General features: G+C 37.4%; 1 long non-coding RNA gene across 1 annotated transcript; it reads left to right on the top strand.

The window, feature by feature from the left end:
* The first annotated feature begins 8,988 nt into the window (after window positions 1-8,988).
* LOC141560881 (uncharacterized) lies at window positions 8,989-22,713 on the top strand. Its single transcript, XR_012487862.1, has 5 exons — window positions 8,989-9,643; window positions 9,845-9,972; window positions 11,114-11,233; window positions 21,020-21,161; window positions 22,397-22,713. It is a non-coding gene; the product is annotated as an uncharacterized LOC141560881 (long non-coding RNA).
* Window positions 22,714-23,269: the final 556 nt, after the last annotated feature.

Genomic DNA, 23,269 nt, shown 5'->3' with positions numbered 1-23,269 from the left:
GTGTCAAGTTGTCATTCTTTCAGCTTCCACATGATTAGTGATATTTCCCAGTTTCTTCTGTGCTATCTAGTGATTAGATTTGCCAGCTCGTTAATCTAAAGAAATACTTGTTGGCAAACTTATTGGGTAAATTAAATTTTTCCCTTATTTGCAGCTAGCCCATACTGCTGATGGGTAAAGCTGGCTATATCCTATCTGGGTTTGGGAATAAGAGAGGGAGGCAGATTTCTTCTTCTTTGAGATTGTGAAACAACTGTAACCAGGACCTTTGCCATCAGAGGCTTGGGACCGTCTGAAAGTCTGGGAGCAAAGAGCTATTGGGGGTTAACAAGCAGCAGGTCTGTTGTGTTCTAGCCAGAGAAGTCCCAGAGAAGCTAGGAAGTGGCCCTGCTGAAGTCTTTTGGATCTTCCTGGAGGAGCAGAGCAGCCATTCCATACCTGGAGGGCAATTCAGAATGACAAGGGACTGGCTTAGAGATTTGCATCCAGGTGCTTCCCCTCAGCTCCAGGCGAAGGCTGAGCCAGAAAATAATTGGTGTCCCCACAGGCTTGTGCTAGAGCCCCCCATTCCCCCTTTGAAGTTTCTTCTGCCTGACTTGTGCTCATTATAATCTATATGACTGAAATGTAAAATTTCTGTTTCTGAAAATCTAACCTTTCTTCAGAAGTTGGGAACCTAAATCCCCTGGATGAAGAAGGGGGATAGTAAGAGTGCTAGAAAAGCAAATGGGTGCTCTGGAGCCAGCAAGATTGGAGATGGGAAAACCCCTTCTGATTTGATTCCATAGATAGTGGCAAACCTCAGGTTAGCCACAAAAGATGTTTGCACTGAATGATAAAGCTGGAACAATACCTCTTGTGAATTGATGTACAGGCCCTGGCAATAAAATGAAACCAAACTAACTCCCAAGCAGAATGCAGCCTTCATTGGATGAAGGGCCCCAGAAGGCTTTGACAAGCCAGTCAAGCCGGCTTCCAGAGCTAGTGCTTAGTTTGGCCTTGGGAATCCTCCCAGGGTGTGGAAGAGAAGGTGGTCTGGATGGCTCTCTGACAGCACCTTCTCATCCTCCATCTTGGGCTTTCCACTTCTGGGCTTGGGCTTGGAGGGTCTCATCTACAGAAAACCACCTCCTTGAGGGCAAGAACTGTTGGAGCTTTTCCGTGGTAGCTCTGCCATTTTTCCACTTCGAATCACTTCCAATTTACCAATATTTCTTAAGGAAACAAGCATTTATTAAACTCCTATGTACCAAGCACTGTGCTAAGCACTTTACATATATTCTCTCCTCAACAACACTGGGAGGTAGGTGCTATTATCCACACTCTCAGTTAAAGAAACTGAGGCAACAGGTCAGCAAAATAGAGGCTAGATTGAAACAGATCTTGTCTTGTACAGACAACTCTGGCCTAATTAACAAGGGGATTCTAGATCTGCAGCGTTCAATGGGGTGTTTTCCAAATTCTATATGATGAAAGTTACCTGATAAAGCTGTCTGGGGTCTTAACTGTGGCCCTAGCTCCTCTTGCTTTTCAGCCAAAACGTAGGTTCCATCCCAAGAGCAATATGGGGGCTTAGCTCCCTTTCCCGCTGGCTGCTTCTACTCATGTCCCCAGTTTCTGGTCCCTGTGTCTTTTGTGACCATATCATTCATTTGGTAGCCTACCTCACCCATCTTCCTTAGACTACTCAATCAGCAAAGCACAACTAAACAAGGAGCAAACATATATTACATACTTACTAGGGGTCATGTATTACACTAGACCTTGGAGACATAAAGATGAAAACAAAATGGTCTTGGTTCATGGGTGGAGCCAAGATGGTGGAGAAGATACACCGCGACTGTGTAAGCTCCTTTCTTCCCTCACAACCAACTAGATTTACTCAGCCTCAGAAATAGCGCTGGACTGATAGAATCCACAAGGACTGGAAGCACGACTTACTAGCTGAAGAGAATCTGGAATTTGAACAGGAAAGGTCAGCTCCCAGGGGAGGAAGAAGAGAGGCCAGTGCAGACGGTGGGGTGGTGGCACACTGCGCTGATCGCGCTGGGGAGGGCTCTGGGATCAGAGAATCCACTGAGATAGAAGAATCTGGCACAGGCTGTTAGCTCTTCTCTGCTTATAATACAGCAGTTCAGAAGAGAAATCTCAGCAACTTTAAAATTTAAAACCAGATTGGATCTTCCTGGATCCCGGGGGTGACTCAGCACATCTTGGCACTGGTGGGTGTGGCCGACATAGGCAATCCAGGCTTTCACCTGGGGGGTAGTTAAGAGATTGAAAAGTGGGCGGGGCTGTAACTCATATTGCCTGGCTTGGCTAGAGGCTGTGGAATGGAAGTCCCAGAGAAGCAGAACCTTTGAACTAGGGACCGCGGTTTCTGGCAGACACTTCCAGTGTGAGCGCAGGGGCTTTTCAGGTCACCTGCTGCAGACATCCACGTCTCACCCGGACACATAGGCTAGGCTTTGAGTCGCCTTTACTGTACAGTCTCAAACATCAGGGAAGCCACTAGAACACAGTGCCCTCAAAGCACAGCACTGCTGATCGCCTCTGAGGCACTTCCAGGGAGGGGGTGGGGAACTCTCTCCCAGAGCTCTCTCTTAGCTCAGGCGCAGGGGCCGCTGCATCCATCAAGTCTGGGAAGAAGTGGTAAAGAAAGAAAGAAATAATTTCCTACCCCAGGGACAGACCCGAAAAGATTTTTTAAGTATGAGCAAAAAGCCCCCCAAAAATATAGATTCCTTCTACACAGAGAAAGAGCAGGTATCCAAGCCCAAGGAAGTTAACAGCAGAGAGTCAGCAGATAACAACCTAAAGGGGAATAATTCCTGCCCCCCATCACATAACTCTCTCCTTGAAGAGACTATTAAAAATTAAGAGAGTTTGAAGAAAAATGGGGAAAGGAAAGAGAATAACAACGTTGTGAAATTGGGGTTGGAAAAAATAAAGAATTCACAGGAGATGCAGGGAAACAAAATTAGTGAATTAGAAAAGGTAAAAAAAAAACAGGAAAGTAGGATTTCTGAACTGGAGAAGATAAAAAAATCTCAAGAAAATAGTATTTCTGAATTGGAGAACATAAAAGAGTCCCAAGAAAATAGGATTTCTGAATTGGAAGAAGAAAATAATTCTCAAAAAAAAAATTAGGGAAATGGAAAAAAAAAATCAATAGAGCAAAAATAACTCATTTAAAAACGAAATTGGGCATTTACAAAAAGAAGTAAAAACTGTGAATGAAGAAAATAACTCCTTAAAATTCAGGATGGAACAAATAGAAATGAATGATTCACTGAGAACCCAAGAATCAGTCAAACAAAACAAAAAAAAAATGAAAAGCTGGAGAATAACGTCAAATACTTACTGGGAAAGTCTATAGACCTGGAAAATAGATCTAGGAGAGATAATCTGCGGATCATTGGACTTCCCAAAAACTATGACCAAAATAAGATCCTAGATTCTATTTTACAGGAAATTATTAAAGAGAACTGTCCAGAGATAATAGAAACAGAGGGGAAAGTAGATGTTGTAAGAATTCATCGAACTCCTTCTGAAATAGACCCTAAAAAAGAACACCACGGAATATTGTGCCTAAGCTGCAGAATTAGCACACAAAGGAGAAAATCCTGCAAGCAGCTAGAAAAAAACAATTTAAATACCAAGGGGCCACAATAAGGATCACACAAGATCTGGCTGCCTCCACATTAAAAGATAGAAGGGCCTGGAACCTGATATTCCGAAAGGCAAAAGATCAAGGATTGCAACCATGAATAAACTACCCAGCTAAGTTTAGCATCTTTTTCCATGGAAGAAGATGGTCATTCAATGCAATAGAGGAATTCCATATGTTTCTAAGAAAAAAACCAGACTTAAACAAAAAATTTGATCTATATCCACAAGACTGAAGAGAAACAGAAAAAGGTACACAGAACCCTTGAGAACTATATCTCTGTTGTGGGTATATAGAAAGTACACATGGATAATTTGATTTTACTGATATAAAAGAAAAAAAAAAGGAGGGGGTGTAGTAAAAGGAAGGGGGTATTATCAGAAAAAGGGTTGGGTGTGATAAAAAGAGGGAAACTACATCCCAGGAAGAGGCATAGAAAATACACCATATCTGAGGGAATTTAGAGAGGGGGAGAATCATTGTGTAAATCTTACTCTCATCAGAAGAGACTCAAAGAGTAAATAATTGTCATATTTGTTTTTCAGAGAATTCTCTCTCACCTCATTAAAAGGGGGGAGAGGAAAAAGGAAAAGGAAAAGGAGAATAAGGGAAGGGATGTGGAGGGAGGGGGGAGGGACACAAAAAAAAGGGAGGGCTGCGTGTCACAAGGGGGGTCTATAAATTAAATATCGGGGAAGGGGTTCAGGGGGGTCAAGGGAAAAGGCATAATCTGGGGATAATATGATGGCAGGTAATACAGAATTAGTAATTTTAACTGTAAATGTGAATGGGATGAATGCTCCCATCAAATGGAGACGGATAGCAGACTGGATCAAAAATCAGAACCCTACAATATGTTGTTTACAGGAAACACACTTAAATCAGGGAGATATATATATATAGAGAGAGTAAAGGTAAAAGGTTGGAGCAGAATCTATTACGCTTCAGGTAAAGCCAAAAAAGCAGGGGTAGATATCCTTATCTCAGATCAAGCAAAAGCCGAAGATGATCTAATTAAAAGTTATAAGGAAGGAAACTATATCCTGCTGAAAGGTAGCATAAATAATGAAGCCATATCGATACTAAACATATATGCACCAAGTGGTATAGCATCTAACTTTCTAAAGGAAAAGTTAAGAGAGTTGCAAGAAGAAATAGACAGTAAAACTATAATAGTGGGAGATCTCCTCCTTGCACTCTCAGATTTAGACAAATCAAACCACAAAACAAACAAGAAAGAAATTAAAAAAGTAAAGAGAACATTAGAAAAACTAGGTATGATAGATCTTTGGAGAAAACTGAATGGCAATAGAAAGGAATATACTTTCTTCTCAGCAGTTCATGGATCCTATACAAAAATTGACCATGTAATAGGACATAAAGATCTCAAAATTCAATGTAGGAAGGCAGAAATAATAAATGCCTTCTTCTCAGACCACAATGCAATAAAAGCTACATTCAGTAAAAAGTTAGGGATAAATAGACCAAAAAGTAATTGGAAACTGAATAATCTCATCTTAAAGAATGACTGGGTGAAAGAGCAAATTATAGAAACAATAATTTCACCCAAGATAATGACAATGATGAGACATCATACCAAAATCTGTGGGATGCAGCTAAAGCAGTAATAAGGGGAAATTTTATATCTTTAGAGGCTTCTATGAAGAAAATAGAGAAAGAGAAGATTAACGAATTGGGCTTGCAACTTAAAAGGCCAGAAAAAGACCAAATAAAAAACCCCCAACCAAAAATTAAACTTGAAATACAAAAATTAAAAGGAGAAATCAATAATATTGAAAGTAAAAAACTATTGAATTAATAAATAAAACCAAGAGTTGGTTTTATGAAAAAGCCAATAAAATAGATAAACCTTTGGTAAATCTGATCAGAAAAAAGAAAGAGGAAAATCAAATTGTTAGTCTTACAAATGAAAAGGGGGACCTTTCCACCAATGAAGAGGAAATTAGAGAAATAATGTGTTACTTTACCCAACTTTATGCCAATAAATTTGATAACTTAAGTGAAATGGATGACTTCCTCCAAAAATATAGGCTTCTTAGATTAACAGAGGAGGAAATAAATTGCTTAAATAGTCCCATTTCAGAAAAAAAAATAGACCAAGGTATTAATCAACTCCCCAGGAAAAATCCCCAGGACCAGATGGATTTACATGTGAATTCTACCAAACATTTAAAGAACAATTTGCCCCAATGCTATATAAACTATTTGAAAAAATAGGGAATGAAGGAGTCCTGCCAAACTCCTTTTATGACACAGACATGGTACTGATACCTAAACCAGGTCGATCGAAAACTGAGAAAGAAAATTATAGACCAATTTCCTTAATGAATATTGATGCTAAAATCTTAAATAAGATATTAGCAAAAAGACTTCAGAAAATCATCCCCAGGATAATATACTATGATCAAGTAGGATTCATACCAGGAATGCAGGGCTGGTTTAATATTAGGAAAACTATTAGTATAATTGACCATATTAATAATCAAATTAATAAAAACCATATGATCATCTCAATAGATGCAGAAAAAGCATTTGACAAAATCCAACATCCATTCCTACTAAAAACTCTTGAGAGTATAGGAATAAATGGATTCTTCCTTAGAATAATCAGGAGCATATATTTAAGACCTTCAGTAAGCATAATATGCAATAGAAATAAACTGCAACCTTTCCCTGTAAGATCAGGAGTGAAACAAGGTTGCCCACTATCACCATTACTATTCAATATAGTACTAGAAAGGCTAGCCTCGGCAATAAGAGCCAAGAGAGATTCAAGGAATTAGAGTAGGAAATGAGGAAATCAAACTATCACTCTTTGCAGATGACATGATGGTATACTTAGAGAACCCCAAAGACTCTGCTAAAAAGCTATTAGAGAGAATTCAGAATTTTAGCAAAGTGGCAGGATACAAAATAAATCCACATAAATCCTCAGCATTCTTATATATCACCAACAAAATGCAACAGGAAGAGATACAAAGAGAAATTCCATTCCAAACAAATGTTGAGAGTACAAAGTATTTGGGAATCCATTTACCAAAGAATAGTCAGGAATTATATGAGAAAAATTACAAAACACTTGCCACAAAAATAGTCAGATTTAAATAATTGGAAAGACATTCAGTGCTCTTGGGTAGGCCGAGCGAATATAATAAAGATGACAATACTCCCCAAACTAATCTATTTATTTAGTGCTATACCAATCAGACTCCCAAGAAACTATTTTAATGATCTAGAAAAAATAACAACAAAATCCTTTTGGAAGAATATGCAAGGGAACTAATGAAAAAAAAGTCAGAGGAAGGTGGTCCAAGTGTACCCGATCTAAAGCTATATTATATAGCAGCAGTCACCAAAACCATTTGGTACTGGCTAAGAAATAGAACGGTAGATCAGTGGAACAGATTAGATACAAAGGACAAAAAAGGGTACATCTATAGCAATCTAATCTTTGACAAACCCAAAGATACCACCATTAGGGACAAAAATTCATTATTCGGAAAAAAACCGTTGGGAAAACTGGAAATTAGTATGGCAGAAATTAGATATGGATCCACACTTAACACCATGATCAAAATGGGTCCATGATTTAGGCATAAAGAATGAGATCATAAATAGATTAGAGGAACAGAGAATAGTCTACCTCTCAGACCTGTGGAGGAGGAAGGAATTTATGACCAGAGGAGAACTAGAGATCATTATTGATCACAAAATAGAAGATTTTGATTACATCAAACTAAAAAGTTTCTCTACAAACAATAGTAATGCAAACAAGATTAGAATGGAAGTAACAAATTGGCAAAATATTTTTAAAAGTAAAGGTCCTGACAAAAGTCTCATTTCCAAAATATATAGAGAACTGACCCTGATTTATAGGAAACCAAACCATTCTCCAATTGATAAATGGTCAAGGGATATGAACAGACAATTCTCAGATGATGAAATTGAAACTATTTCCACTCATATGAAAGAGTGTTCCAAATCACTACTGATCAGAGAAATGCAAATTAAGACAACTCTGAGATACCACTACACACCTGTCAGATTGGCTAAGATGACAGGAACAAATAATGATGAATGTTGGAGGGGCTGTGGGAAAACTGGGACACTGATACATTGTTGGGGGAGTTGTGGAAGAATCCAGCCATTCTGGAGAGCAATTTGGAACTATGCCCAAAAAGTTATCAAACTGTGCATACCCTTTGACCCAGCATTGCTGTTATTGGGATTATATCCCAAAGAAATACTAAAGAGCGGAAAGGGACCTGCATGTGCCAAAATGTTTGTGGCAGCTCTTTTTGTTGTAGCTAGAAACTGGAAGTTGAATGGATGTCCATCAATTGGAAAATGGTTGGGTAAATTGTGGTATATGAAGGTTATGGAATATTAGTGCTCTGTAAGAAATGACCAGCAGGAGGAATACAGAGAGGCCTGGAGAGACTTAAATCAACTGTTGCTGAATGAAATGAATAGAACCAGAAGATCACTGTACATTTCAACAACAATACTGTATGAGGATGTATTCTGATGGAAGTGGAAATGTTCAACATGTTCAACAAGAAGATCCAACTCACTTCCAGTTGATCAATGATGGACAGAAATAACTACACCCAGAGAAGGAACACTGGGAAGTGAATGTAAAGGGTTAGCACTACTGTCTATCTACCCAGGTTACTTATACCTTCGGAATCTAATACTTAATGTGCAACAAGAAAATGGTATTTACACACATATATTGTATCTAGGGTATATTGTAACACATGTAAAATGTATGGGATTGCCTGTCATCGGGGGGGGGAGAGAATGGAGGGGGGGGATAATTTGGAAAAATGAATTTAAAAAAATGGTCTTGCCCTCAAAGTTTATATATTATTGCGGAAAATGATGTCAACAAAAAAAAGTAGGAAGAAAATCTCTGCATAAGCAAGATAATTGTATAAATATTTTTATATACATTGGATTTATCATATATTTTCACATATTTAACATGTAATTACAGGTCACCCAGGCTAGGAGGTGGAAGGAAGGAGGGGGAATGTTGGAACAGGAGGTTTAGCAAGGCTCAGTGTTGAAAACTTGCCATTTCATATGTTTTTTAAATAAAAAGGTTTCCTAAAAAATATTTTTAAAAGAAAACCTCTGCATACAGCCTGAGCAAAATCCTCATCTGATGAGCAGTTGCCTTGCTTACCTTAGCCATGGAGACCTCATTGGGTGATGCCCATTGTGACATGCTCTAGTTCATTGTGACATGCCTGAGAACACCCAAGGTTTTCTGACTTAAAGGTGATGATCTAGCCACAACAACCCAGTTGGATCCTGAAAGCAAAGGGAGTAGGATGTGTGTATAGAAGAATGGATGAGTGGACAAATAGACTATTAGACTAGATACATAGATAACTGGTGATGGATGGATGGGATAGATAGTATAGACAAATAGATTGAATAGATACACTTGATGCATAGTTAAAAAGATAATGATGAATAGATAAGTGAAAAGATAGATTTATAGTAGAAAAGTTTATAAGTAGAATAGAGATTTATAGGAAGAAAAGTGATATATAGGTAGAAAAGAGATTTATAAGTAGAAAAGCGATTCATAGGCAGAAAAGAGATTTATAGGAAGAAAAGCGATTCATAGGTAGAAAAGAGATTTATAGGAAGAAAAGCAATTTATAAGTAGAAAAGATTTATAGTAATTAAAGCGATTTATAAGTAGAAAACAGATTATTAGATAAAAAAAGTGATTTTTAAGTAGACAAGAGATTTATAGGTAGAAAAGGGGTTTATAGGCAGAAGAGAATGAATAGCTGCATTAAATATACATAGATAATGATTGAGTCAATGGAGGGTTAGGTAAATCAGTAAATAAATTACTGGAAAAAGAGATCCTTTCTGGTCCTCATCAGCATCATACCAAGTGCTCCTGTCAAAGATTGAGACTGCCTTCAGGTCAGTATTAAACTATTATATTTTATTCTTCAATATTATAGAAGCTAAAATGGTTGCTTTCTATCTGGCTTGGGAAATATTTGACTTCTCTTTCCTTCCCTCTTCCCCCACCCGCAAAAAATTCCAGTTTGTGGATGGTTATTCCAGTAGATCAAATGGACACATATCTTTCACTTATGCTGTAACATTTTACCTTTTCAGGCATCCTATAAGCCACTGCTAAAGCAGAGGAGATACTGAACCACTTGTGACCAGATGCTGGTGATATTGAAGGCATGTCTTCGGACCTCAGTGATCTACATAAACTGGGATTTAGCATGTTCATGAAGGTAAAGCAGCTATATAGAGATAATCTATCTTCAGTTTCCCTCCTGCAGTCAGTGTTAATAAGGAGTTGAAGGTAGGGCCAGGTTGCTGACTAACCCTATATGTACTAGAAGTACAAATAATCTGGGAAATAGAGAGCCTACCTTTACAAACAAACAAACAATCAAAAGCAGATTCTTTGAGTTCAGAAACTATTTTCTTTTTCATCATCCTATGCCTGGTTCCCAGAAACAAGATGACTTGCTCATATTAGAGGTTTCATAAATGCTTGTTGAATTCAGTTACATATAGATGAAGACCTTTTCTAAAATTATTGGCAGCTGGCTGGTACAGTGGATAACACTGTTGGACCACACTTGAATCAGCACCTGATTTCAAACACCAACTGTAGGACTCTGGGCAAGTCACTTAATCTGTGTTTGCCTCAATTTCCTCATCTGTAAAATGGGAATGGTACAATCATTTTTGCTCCACCGAGAATAAGCCTTTGAGAAATATTTGGTTTCAAGTAGAGTCACAGCATCGTGGATTTTGAGCTGGCGGGAATATTTCAGGGTTTCTGCTTCCATATTTTACAGAGAAAGTTACTGAGACTCAGGGTGGTTAAGTATATTTAGTATATTGTCCCAGCGCATACAGGTTGTAAAAGGCAGAGACAAGAGTCAAACAGATCCTGTTTATACTATCATGTTAACTCTAAGTGTTCATTACATATGTGTGTATGTGTGTGCATATATGTGTGTGTATATTTCCATACTTCAATCTTTTAACCTATAGCTAAACATATTAATTCTTAAAAAAAAAAAAAAAAAAGGTGGTGGGATGGGATACGGGAAAGACACTGTAATAAAGTAACATTAAACAAGTGGAATTTTGCTGTGCTGATTATTTCTTACCTGCATGACTTTTTATTATCACTTAAACTCCCTGAGCGTCAGTTTCCTCACATGTTAAATGAGATACTTGAGCTCCACGACCACAAGGAGACTACATTTCTAGTTCTAAAGTTCTGATTCCACAGCTGAAAATCTACGAACATTATGTCCTAACGTAAGATCTTTATTTGATCATTAATGAGTCATATATTAACCTGACATGCTTGTCTGATGGCTGACCCCATCCTTGTTATGGTGAATGTTACAGGTGAGCCGACCTCATCCCGGTGACCATCCACTGCAGATCCTCTTTGTGGTTGGTGGGGTAACGATATCGGAAGCCAAAATGGTGAAAGATCTTGTTTCTTCCCTGAAGCCTGGAACACAGGTACTGAACCCTAAATAACAGGACATGCATCTCCCTGGCTCAAGGATGGGAGAGTCTGGCTGTTCCCATAAGGGTGGGTCTGAGCCTTAGGGGTAGCATCAGAGAAAACATGGTCTATATTACTTTGGAGATGGTGAAGCACTGTGTAAATGTCAGATACTATTCTTACTACTACTATTATTACTCGTACTCTTACACCTATTATTATTACTACTACTTCTACTATTACTCCTCTTCCTACTCCTATTAGTATCACTCTTAAGATTACTACTATTACTCTTCCACCAACTACTACAATTACTCCCACTCTTATTACTGTTACTATTCATACTACTCCCATTCCTTCTAGTTCTCTTCCTCCTGCTACTACTACTATCATTGCTCTTATTCCTATTAATACTCCTTCTACTACCACTACTACTATTATTTGTAATACTACCTTTACTATTACTATTACTACTATTTCTACTACTACTAGTGTAACTCCTATTCCTAGTATTATTACTATTGCTTTTACTACTTATTCTGCTACTATTATTCCTACTTAATTTGCTTTTACTACTCATACTACTACTACTTCTTCTACGCCTCCTCCTACCACTATTCCTTTTTCCCTACTATTATTATAAATACTATTACTACTACTACTACTACTACTACTACTACTACTACTACTACTACTACTACTACTACTACTACACTTACTTCTATTACTTTTAATACTCCTCCTATGAGTACTGTTAAATTTTCTAGTGCCATGACCAATTTATTGCCCTTCTAGGAGCGAACAACTTAACCATTACAACACCAGCAAGGGTTTCAATGACATGGTACAGTGGATAGAGGGCAGTGGCTTCAAGGCAGGAAGACTTAGAGTTCTAAATTTTCTTCCAACACTTACTATCTGTTTTGACCTTAAACAAGTCATCCTACATCTGCCCTCAGTTTTCCCAATAGTAAAACGGTGTTTACACAAATCACTATTTCCTAAGTTGTTTTGAGGGTCAAATGAGATAATGATTATAAAATAGTACAGTGCCTGACACATAGTACAAATGTTAGCAAGTTATTCATATTTTTCATTAATTTTTAATTATAGCATTTTTGACAGTACATATGCATTAGGTAATTTTTTTTTTTACAACATTATCCTTTGTACTCCTTTCTGTTCTGAATTATTCCCCTACTTCCCTCCATGCCCTCCAATAGAGGGCAGGCATTCCCATATATATTAAATATCTCATAGTAAATGCTTGGTACAATATATATGTGCAGAACCAAATTTTATTGTTGTTGTTGTTGCAAAGGAAGAATTGTATTCAGAAGGTAAAAAATAATCTGTGAAGAAAAACAAAAAACAAACAAATAAAAAAAAATGCTCACAGTTTACATATCCCAGTGTTCAGGTTCTGGGTGTAGCTGATTCTGTCCATCATTGCTCAATTGGAATTGGATTAGCTCTTCTCCATATTGAAGATATACACTTCCATTAGAATACATCCTCATACAGTATCATTGTTGAAGTGTATAAAGATCTCCTAGTTCTGCTCGTTTGATTCTGCATCAGTTGATGTAAGTCTCTCCAAGGCTCTCTGTTTTCCTCCTGTTGGTCTTTTCTTACAGAACAATAATATTCCATAACATTCTTATACCATAATTTACCCAACCATTCTCCAATTGATGGACATCCGTTCATTTTCCAGTTTCTAGCCACTACAAAAAGTGCTGCCACAAACATTTTGGCACATACAGGTCCTTTTCCTTTCTGTAGTATTTCCTTGGGATATAAGCCCAGTAGTAGCACTGCTGGGTCAACGGATTTGCAGATTTTGATAACGTTTGGGGCATAATTCCAGATTGTTCTCCAGAATGGTTGGATTCTTTCACAACTCCACCTACAATGCATCATTTTCCGAATTTTCTCACAACCGCTCCAACATTCACCATTATTTGTTCCTGTCATCTCAACAAATGTGACTAGTGTGTAATGCTATCTCAGACTTGTGATTTGAAACTTGTGAGTGAAAATAGTTTTGATTTCATCATCTGGAAAGTGTCTGTTCATATCCTTTGACCACTTTTCCATTTGAGAATGGCTTGATTTCTTATAAATTAGCGTCAATTCTCTTTATATTTTGAAGATGAGGCCTTTATCTGAACCTTTAACTGCAAAAATGTTTTCCCAATTTCTTACTTCCCTTCTAATCTTGTTGGCATTAGTTTTTCTTTTTTTTTTTTTTAATGCAGGAACTTTGTAATTTGATTTTATCAAAATTTTCTATTTAGTGATCAATAATGATCTCTAGTTCTTTTTTGGACACAAATTCCTTCCTCCTTCACAAGTCTGAGAGGTAGAGTATCCTATGATCCTCTAATTTATTTATGTTCTCGTTTCTGCTGTTTATTATTCCTTCTAGATCTCTTCCCTCCTGCTTCTAGTACTATCAATGCTCCTATTCCTATTAATACTCCTTTGACTACCACTACTACTATTATTTCTGCTACCACTTTTACTATTACTATTACTACTCCTACTCCTACTACTCCTACTACTAGTGTAACTCCCATTCCTATTATTACTATTGCTATTACTACTTCTTCTACTACTTTTATTCCTACTGCTATTATTATTAGTACTACTACCAATTACTATTACTTTTATCATTACTACTCTTCTACTACTTTTATCACTACTATTATTCCTCCTCCTATTATTGTTACTACTCATACTACTCCTACTTCTTCTACTCCTCCACTTCCTACTACTACCACTACTCCTTTCTCCCTACTATTACTATAATTACTACTACTACTACTACTACTACTACTACTACTACTACTACTACTACTACTACTACTACTACTATTGCTACTCTTACTTCTATTACTATTATTACTCCCACTAGGAGTACTGTTAAGTATTCCTAGTGCCTATGACCAATTTTCTTGCCCTTCTAGGAGCAGACAACTTAACCATTACAACACCAGAAAGGGTGAAAGTGAGATGGTACAGCTGATAGAGGGCAGGGACTTCAAGGCAGGAAGACTTAGAGTCTAATTTACCTTCCAAAACTTACTATATGTTTTGACGTTAAACAAGTCATTCTACATCTGCCCTCAGTTTTCTCAATAGTGAAACTTTGTTTATAATAATCCCTATTGCCTAAGTTGTTGTGAGAGTCAAATGAGATAATAATTATAAACTAGTACAAATGCCAGCAAGTTATTATTATTTTTTATTGATTTTTAATTGTAGCATTTTTTGACAGTACATAGGCATAGATAATTTTTCATTGCTACATTATCCCTTCTACTCCTTTCTGTTCTGAATTATTCCCCTATTTCCCCCTAGTCCCTCCCATAGAGGGCAGTCATTCCCATACATATTAAATATCTTATAGTATATTCTTGGTACAATATATATATGTGCAGAACCAAATTTTATTGTTGTTGTTATTGCAAAGGAAGAATTGTATTCGGAAGGTAAAAATAATCTGTGAAAGAAAAATAAAAAACAAACAAATAAAAAAAAATGCTCACAGTTTACATATCCCAGTGTTCAGGTTCTGGGTGTAGCTGATTCTGTCCATCATTGCTCAATTGGAATTGGATTAGCTCTTCTCCATATTGAAGATATACACTTCCATTAGAATACATCCTCATACAGTATCATTGTTGAAGTGTATAAAGATCTCCTAATTCTGCTCGTTTGACTCTGCATCCATTGATGTCAGTCTCTCCAAGGCTCTCTGTATTCCTCCTGTTGGTCATTTCTTAAAGAACAATAATATTCCATAACATTCTTATACCATAATTTACCCAACCATTCTGCAATTGATGGACATCCGTTCATTTTCCAGTTTCTAGCCACTACAAAAAGTGCTGCCTCAAACATTTTGGCACATACAGGTCCTTTTCCCTTCTTTAGTATTCCCCTTGGGATATAAGCCCAGTAGTAGCACTGCTGGGTCAACGGATTTGCAGATTTTGATAACGTTTGGGGCATAATTCCAGATTGCTCTCCAGAATGGTTGGATTCTTTCACAACTCCACCAACAATGCATTATTTTCCCAATTTTCTCACAGCCCCTCTAACATTCATCATTATTTTTTCCTGTCATCTTAACGAATGTGACAGGTGTGTAGTGGTATCTCACACTTGTGATTTGGAACTTGTGAGTTGAAATAGTTTTAATTTCATCATCTCAAAATTGTCTGTTCATATCCTTTCACCATTTTTCAATTTGAGAATGGCTTGATTACTTATAAATTAGAATCAATTCTCTGTATATCTTGGAGATGCGGCCTTTATCAGAACCTTTAACTGTAAAAATGTTTTCCCAATTTGTTACTTCTCTTATAATCTTGTTTGCATTTGTTTCCACCCCCCCCCCCGGGGAAATTTTTTAATTTGATGTAATCTAAATTTTCCATTTTGTGATCAATAATGATCTCTAGGTTTCCTTTGGTCACATAATCCTTCCTCCTCCACAAGTCTGAGAGGTAAACTATCCTATGTTCCTCTTATTTATTTATGATCTCATTCTTTATGCCTAAATCATGGACCCATTTTGATCTTATCTTAGTATATGGTGTTAAGTTAAGTTAAGTCCATGCCTAGTTTCTGCCTTACTAATTTCCAGTTTTTCCAGCAGTTTTTGTCAAATAATGAATTCTTATGCCAAAAGTTGGGATCTTTGGGTTTGTCAAACACTAGATTGCTATTTTTATTCACTATCTTGCCCTGTGAACCTATGCTACTCCACTGGTCTATTTCTTAAGCAATACCAAATGGTTTTGGTGACTGTTGCTTTATAATATAGTTCTAGATCAGGTACAGCTAGACAGCTAGACCACCTTCATTTTTTTTTTCATTCTTTCCCTTGAAATTCTCGAACTTTTGTTGTTCCATATGAATTCTGTTGTTATTTTTTCTAGGTCTTTAAAAAAAGTTCCTTAGGAGTCATATTGGTATAGCACTAAATAAATAGATGAGTTTAGGGCGTATTGTCATCTTCATTATATTCTCTCGGCCTATTCAAAAGCACTGAATGTCTTTCTAATTATTTAAATCTGACTTCCTTTTTGTGGCAAGTGTTTCGTAATTTTGCTCATATAATTCCTAACTTTCCTTTGTTTCATATATTCCCAAATATTTTATACTATCAACAGTTATTTGAATGGAATTTCTCTTTGTATCTCTTGCTGTTGGATTGTGTTGGTAATGTATAAAAATGCTGAGGATTTATGTGGATCTATTTTATATCCTGCAATTTTGCTAAAGTTCTGAATTATTTCTAATAGCTTTTTAGCAGAGTGTTTGGGGTTCTCTAAGTATACCATTATGTCATCTGCAAAGAGTGATAGTTTGATTTCCTCATTTCCTACTCTAATTCCTTGAATCTCTTTCTCAGCACTTTTTGCCAAGGCTAGCATTTCTAGTACTATATTGAATAATAATGGTGATAGTGGGAAACCTTGTTTCACTCCTTATCTTACAGGGAAAGGTTCCATAAGATACTTACTGACGCTTTTAAATATATGTTCCTTATTATTTTAAGGAATAGTCCATTTATTCCTATACTCTCAAGTGTTTTTTGTAGGAATGGATGTTGAATTTTATCAAATGCTTTTTCTGCATCTATTGAGATGATCATATGGTTTTTATTAATTGGATTATTAATGTGGACAATTATACTAATAGTTTTCCTAATATTAAACCAACCCAGCATTCCTGGGATAAATCCTGCTTGATCATAATGTATTATCCTGGGGATGATTATCTGAAGTCTTTTTGCTAATATCTTCTTTAAGATTTTAGCATCAATATTCAAGAAGGAAATTGGTCTTTAGTTTTCTTTCTCAGTTTACAATCTACTTGGTTTTAGGTATCAGTCCATGTCTGGGGCATAAAAGGAATTTGGTAGGCCTCCTTCAATTCCTTTTTTTTTTCAAATTTTTTATATAGTATTAGAGGTAGTTGTTCTTTAAATGTTTGGTAGAATTCACATGTCAATCCATCTCTTCCTGAGGATTTTTTCTTAGGGTGTTGGTTAATAAGTTGTTCTATTTCTTTTTCTGCAATGGGACTATTTAGACTTCTTACTTCTTCCTCTGTTAATCTGCGCAAGTTATATTTCCTCCACAAGTCTGAGAGGTAAACTATCCTATGTTCCTCTAATTCATTTATGATCTCATTCTTTATTCCTAAATCATGGACCCATTTTGATCTTTTCTCAGTATTTGGTGTTAATGTGGGTCCATGCCTAGTTTCTGCCCTACTAATTTCCAGTTTTCCCAGCAGTTTCTGTCAAATAATGAATTCTTATTCCAAAATTTGGGATCTTTGGGTTTGTCAAAAACTAGATAGCTATTTTTATTCAATATCTCTGCCTGTGAAGCTAACCTATTCCACTGATCAACTTGTCTATTTCTTAGCCAACACCCAATGGTTTTGGTGACTGCTGCTTTATAATATAGTTTAGATCAGGTACAGCTAGGCTACCTTCATTTGATTTTTTTTTTTCATTACTTCCCTTGCAATTCTCGATTTTTTGTTCTTTCCTATGAATGTTGTTGTTATTTTTTCTAGGTCATTAAAATAGTTTCTGATTGGTGTAGCACTAAATAAATAGATTAATTTAGAGAGTATTGTCATCTTGATAATATTCGCTGTGCTTATCCAAGAGCACTGAATGTCTTTCCAATTATTTAAATCTGACTTTAGTTTTGTGGCAAGTGTTTTGTAATTTTTCTCATATAATTCCTGACTATTCTTTGGTAAATGGATTCCCAAATACTTTATACTCTCAACATTTGTTTGGAATGGAATTTCTCTTTGTATCTCTTGCTGATGGATTATGTTGGTAATGTATAAAAATGCTGAGGATTTAGGCGGATTTTTTTTGTATCTTGAAACTTTGCTCAAGCTCTGAATTTATTCTAATAGCTTTTTAGCAGAGTTTTTGGGGTTCTCTAAGTATACCATCATGTCATCTGCAAAGAGTGATAGTTTGATTTCCTCATTACCTACTCTAATTCCTTGAAAATCTCTGGGCTCTTATTGCCCAGGCTAGCATTTCTAATACAATATTGAATAGTAATGGTGATAGTGAGCAACTGTTGTTTCACTCCTTATCTTACTGGGAAAGGTTCCAGTGTATCACCATTACATATGATGTTTGCTGACAGTTTTAAATATATAATCATTATTTTAAGGAATAGTCCATTTATTCCTATACCCTCAAGCGTTTTTAGTAGGAATGGATGTTGGATTTTATGAAATGCTTTTTCTTCATCTATTGAGATGATCATATGGTTTCTGTTAATTTGATTATTGATATAGTGGATTCTACAAATAGTTTTCCTAATATTGAACCAGCCCTTCAGTCCTGGTATAAATCCCACTTGGCCATAGTTTATTATCCTGGGGATGGTTTTCTGTAGTCTTTTTCATAATATTTGATTTAAGATTTTATCATCATTAGGAAGATTGGTCTATAATTTTGTTTCTCTGTTTTCAGCCTACCTGGTTTAGGTATCAGTACCATGTCTGTGTCATAAAAGGAATTTGGTAGGACTCCTTCAATCCCTATTTTTTCAAATAGTTTATAAAGCATTGGAGTTAGTTGTTCTTTAAATTTTTGGTAGAATTCACATGTAAATCCATCTGGTCCTGGGGATTATTTTTTCTCAGCAGTTGCTTAATAGCTTCTTCTATTGCTTTTTCTGAAATGGGACTATTTAGACTATTTACTTCTTCCTCTGTTAATCTGGGCAAGCTTATTTTTGAGGGTATTCTTCCATTTCATTTAAGTTATCGAATTTATTGCTGTAAAGTTGGGCCAATTAGCTCCTAAATATTGTTCTAATTTCCTCTTCATTAGTGGTGAGTTCTCCCTTTCCATTTTTAAGACTAACAATTTTTGTTTCAAATACAGACAACTACAGGCACACAGTAGTAGACAGAGTCTAAAGTCGAGTCCTGTCTTCTTTTTAACATCCTTTCTTTCTTAACTTTTTTGGATCATGGACTTTTTTGACAGTCTGGTGACTGCCTCTTCTAGGAATAGTCGTTTTTAAATGGTTAAAATAAAGGAACAGGATAACAAGGGAATCAGTATTACTGAAATACAGTTTTAAAATATGTTTTTTCTCAATAGTATTTTATTTTTTTCCAAATACAGGTAAAGATAGTTTTCGACATTCATTATTACAATTCGTTTTGAAAATCAAGCTGATATATCCCAGGTTGAGAACCTCTGAACTAGGAACTTGGAATTTTCCCCCTCTCTCTGATCCTGGAAATGTCTCCATTCTTTATGAGGTCACTCTGTTGGTCCCCTCTTTCCAACCTGAGGTTGCTCTGAGTTCTTTGGGAAACTGAAGGAGGGATAGACCTGGCTGAGTCTCCCCAGGCCTACTCCTTAGTTACTTGAGCTGTGGTTCTGTGAGGAACCCATACAGAACTATCAGCCTCCACCTTGGAGCTGGTGAAGAACCAGTTCTAATTCTGTGGGCAATGCCAGAGGCACTTGTTGCTTCTCTGTTGCCAATTACTTCTTTAAAAGCCTGGCTGTATTTATTAATACAGACAGAATAATTTCTCATAGATCCACAGAATGCACTCCCTGGGATGTAAGGCACACACAGACACACAAAGGGAGGCCTTGCATCCCACAGCACCAAGCTCTAATCCCTGTTAGTCTGCAAACTCAAAAATTCCATTACTCAGGACAATCATGAAGCAAGAATGAATGGTAAATAATTGTAGGGAGTCACCCTGGCATCCTTTTAGGAAGGTCTCTGCAAACAGCTTAGACTCCCTTCCGCCTCCTGGAAGGCTCTAAATCTTACCCATGCTCACTGAGCAGAGAAGGAGCTCCCCGGCTGCCGTGATACTGGCATGGGAAGGCGCTGAGTGCTTTTCCTTCATTGTGCATTGGTTACCAGGAGATGCAGCCGCTCCAGTGTCCATGGCACAGCCTTGGGCTTCACGGGGCAGAGACAGGTTACTGAGGGGAGGGGTAAGTTGGAGGTCTGAGCCAGTGAGGCAGTGGTAATGTTCTTGGTTTTTAGTCACCAAGCATTCATCAAATGCCCAGTGCAGCAGACAGATCCCAGGCCTGAAGCCAGATGTGGCCTCAAGGCTCACTGGCCTTGTCACCCAGGGAGAGGTTGCCCAGCTGCCTCATTTTTAAAAGGGAGAAAAAAGAATACCCCCACTTCCAAGTTTGAGAGGAGGATCCAACTGGGATAAATGCAAAGTTTAGCATGGGAGGTAGCAAATGGGGAGCGCTGTGCTAGGTGAGATGGTGAGGGTGCTGGGGACTGGAATGGGGATGATGAAGATGATTACCAGGCATTGTACAAAGCACTTTCTTAAGGCTAGAATGTCCCTATCACCTTTTATCTTTGTGGAAAGCCTGGTAGGAGAAATATTTGCCAGGGTTTCTCCACAACCTGGATTAGGGCCATACCTCCCTCTAACCTCAGCAGCTCCAGACCCACTCCCCTTCAATTCACTCTTCCTAAAAGGGAGACATCCTGGCCTGTTCTTAGCCCTCGATTTAAATTGGTTGGATTTATTCAGGGGACTCGGCTGCCTGACGATTGGAACACATCGTTTGATTTCATTGAAAAGGGTCTTTACCCTACAATTTCTCCAAGCAAATGCTTCTGTTTAATGTGAGCTTCAATCTCTTCCCCCAGTTGTTGCAAGATTTGATTTATTGCTGTATTAAGCAGATCTTGTTCTCAGGGCATGTTGCTTGTGACCTCTTCCAGACTTACTATCCTATGGATCTAACATGATAACCTTGGCATAAGATTGGACGTGTCTTGTACAGACAACCCTCTCCTAATTAACAAAGGGATCCAAGATCTGCATCGTTCCAAGGGGTATTTTCCAAATTTTCCAAGATGAAAGGTACCTGATAAAGAGGTCCGGGGACTTCACTGTGGCCCTAGGCTCCATCCCAAGAGCAATATGTGGGCTTAGCTCCCTTTACCGCTGGCTGCTTCTACTCATGTCCCCAGTTTCTGGTCTCTGTGTCTTTTGTGACCGTATCATTCATTTGGTAGCCTACCTCATCCATCAGCCTTAGACTACTCAATCAGCAAAGCACAAATAAACAAGGAGCAAACATATATTACAGACTTGCTATGTGTCATATGTTACACTAGACCCTGGAGACATAAAATTAAAAACAAAATGGTCTTGCCCTCAAAGTTTATATATTATTGCGGAAAATGATGTCAACAACAAAAAAAAGAAGTAGGAAGAAAAGCTCTGCATAAGCAAGATAATTGCATAAATATTTTTATATACATTGGATTTATCATATATTTTCACATATTTAACATGTAATTACCGGTCATCTAGGGAAGGAGGTGGAAGGAAGGAGGGGGAATGTTGGAACAGCAGGTTTCACAAGGCTCAGTGTTGAAAACTTTCCCCTTCATATGTTTTCTAAAATAAAAAGGTTTCCTAAAAAATATTTTTAAAAGAAAACCTCCGCATAAAGCCTGGCACAATCCTCATCTGATGAGCAGTTTCCTTGCTTACCTTGGCCATGGAGACCTCATTGTGTGATGCTCATTGTGACGCGCCGGAGAACACCCAAACTTTTCTGACTTAAAGGTGATGATCTCGCCACAACAACCCAGTTGGATCCTGACAGCAAAGGGAGTAGTATGTGAATATGAGAATGGATGCGTGGACAAATAGACCAATAGACTAGATACATAGAAAACTGGTGATGGATGGATGGGATAGATAGGATACACAAATAGATTGAATAGATACACTTGATGCATAGTTAAAAAGATAATGATGGATAGATAAGTGAAAAGATAGATTTGTAGTAGAAATGTTTATAGGTAGAAAAGAGATTTATAGGAAGAAAAGCAATTTATAGGTAGAAAAGAGGTTTATAATAAAGTGATTTATAATAGAAAAGAGATTTTTAGTTTAAAAAAGGGATTTATGAGCAGAAAAGAGATTTATAGGTAGAAAAGAGATTTATAGGCAGAAGAGAATGAACAGCTGGATTAAAATATACATACACCCCCCCCCAAAATATTGCAGTTTATGGACGGTTTTTCCAGTATATTAAAAGGACACATATCTTTCACTTATGCTGTAACATTTTACCTTTTCAGGCAACCTATAAGCCAATACTGAAGCAAAGGAGATACTGAACCAGATGTGACCAGATGCTGGCGATATTGAACACATGTTTTCGGGCCTTGAAGATCCACTTCAAACGGGATTTAGATTGTTGTTGGGGATTTTTGATCTATACTTTGGAGTTTATTGTACTGGTGGGGGGAAGGGGACAGATGATGTTGCTGATTGTTGTTGGGGAGTTTTGATCTATACTTTGGAGTTTATTGTACTGGTGGGGGGAAGGGGACAGATGTTGCGGAGTTTGATGGGGTTTTTAAAAAAAAAAAAAAGTTTTTTTCTGTTTCCAAAAGTGTCAAGTTGTCATTCTTTCAGCTTCCACATGATTAGTGATATTTCCCAGTTTCTTCTGTGCTATCTGGTGATTAGATTTGCCAGCTCGTTAATCTAAAGAAATACTTGTTGGCAAACTTAATGGGTAAATTAAATTTTTCTCTTATTTGCAGCTAGCCCATACTGCTGATGGGTAAAGCTGGCTATATCCTATCTGGGTTTGGGAATAAGAGAGGGAGGCAGATTTCTTCTTCTTTGAGATTGTGAAACAACTGTAACCAGGACCTTTGCCATCAGAGGCTTGGGACGGTCTGAAAGTCTGGGAGCAACGAGCTATTGGGGGTTAACAAGCAGCAGGTCTGTTGTGTTCTAGCCAGAGAAGTCCCAGAGAAGCTAGGAAGTGGCCCTGCTGAAGTCTTTTGGATCTTCCTGGAGGAGCAGAGCAGCCATTCCATACCTGGAGGGCAATTCAGAATGACAAGGGACTGGCTTAGAGATTTGCATCCAGGTGCTTCCCCTCAGCTCCAGGCGAAGGCTGAGCCAGAAAATAATTGGTGTCCCCACAGGCTTGTGCT

Source organism: Sminthopsis crassicaudata, chromosome 3 (genome assembly GCF_048593235.1).
Source record: "Sminthopsis crassicaudata isolate SCR6 chromosome 3, ASM4859323v1, whole genome shotgun sequence".
NCBI classification, from domain to species: Eukaryota; Metazoa; Chordata; class Mammalia; order Dasyuromorphia; family Dasyuridae; genus Sminthopsis; species Sminthopsis crassicaudata.
This window is presented reverse-complemented; position numbering and strand designations above follow the sequence as displayed.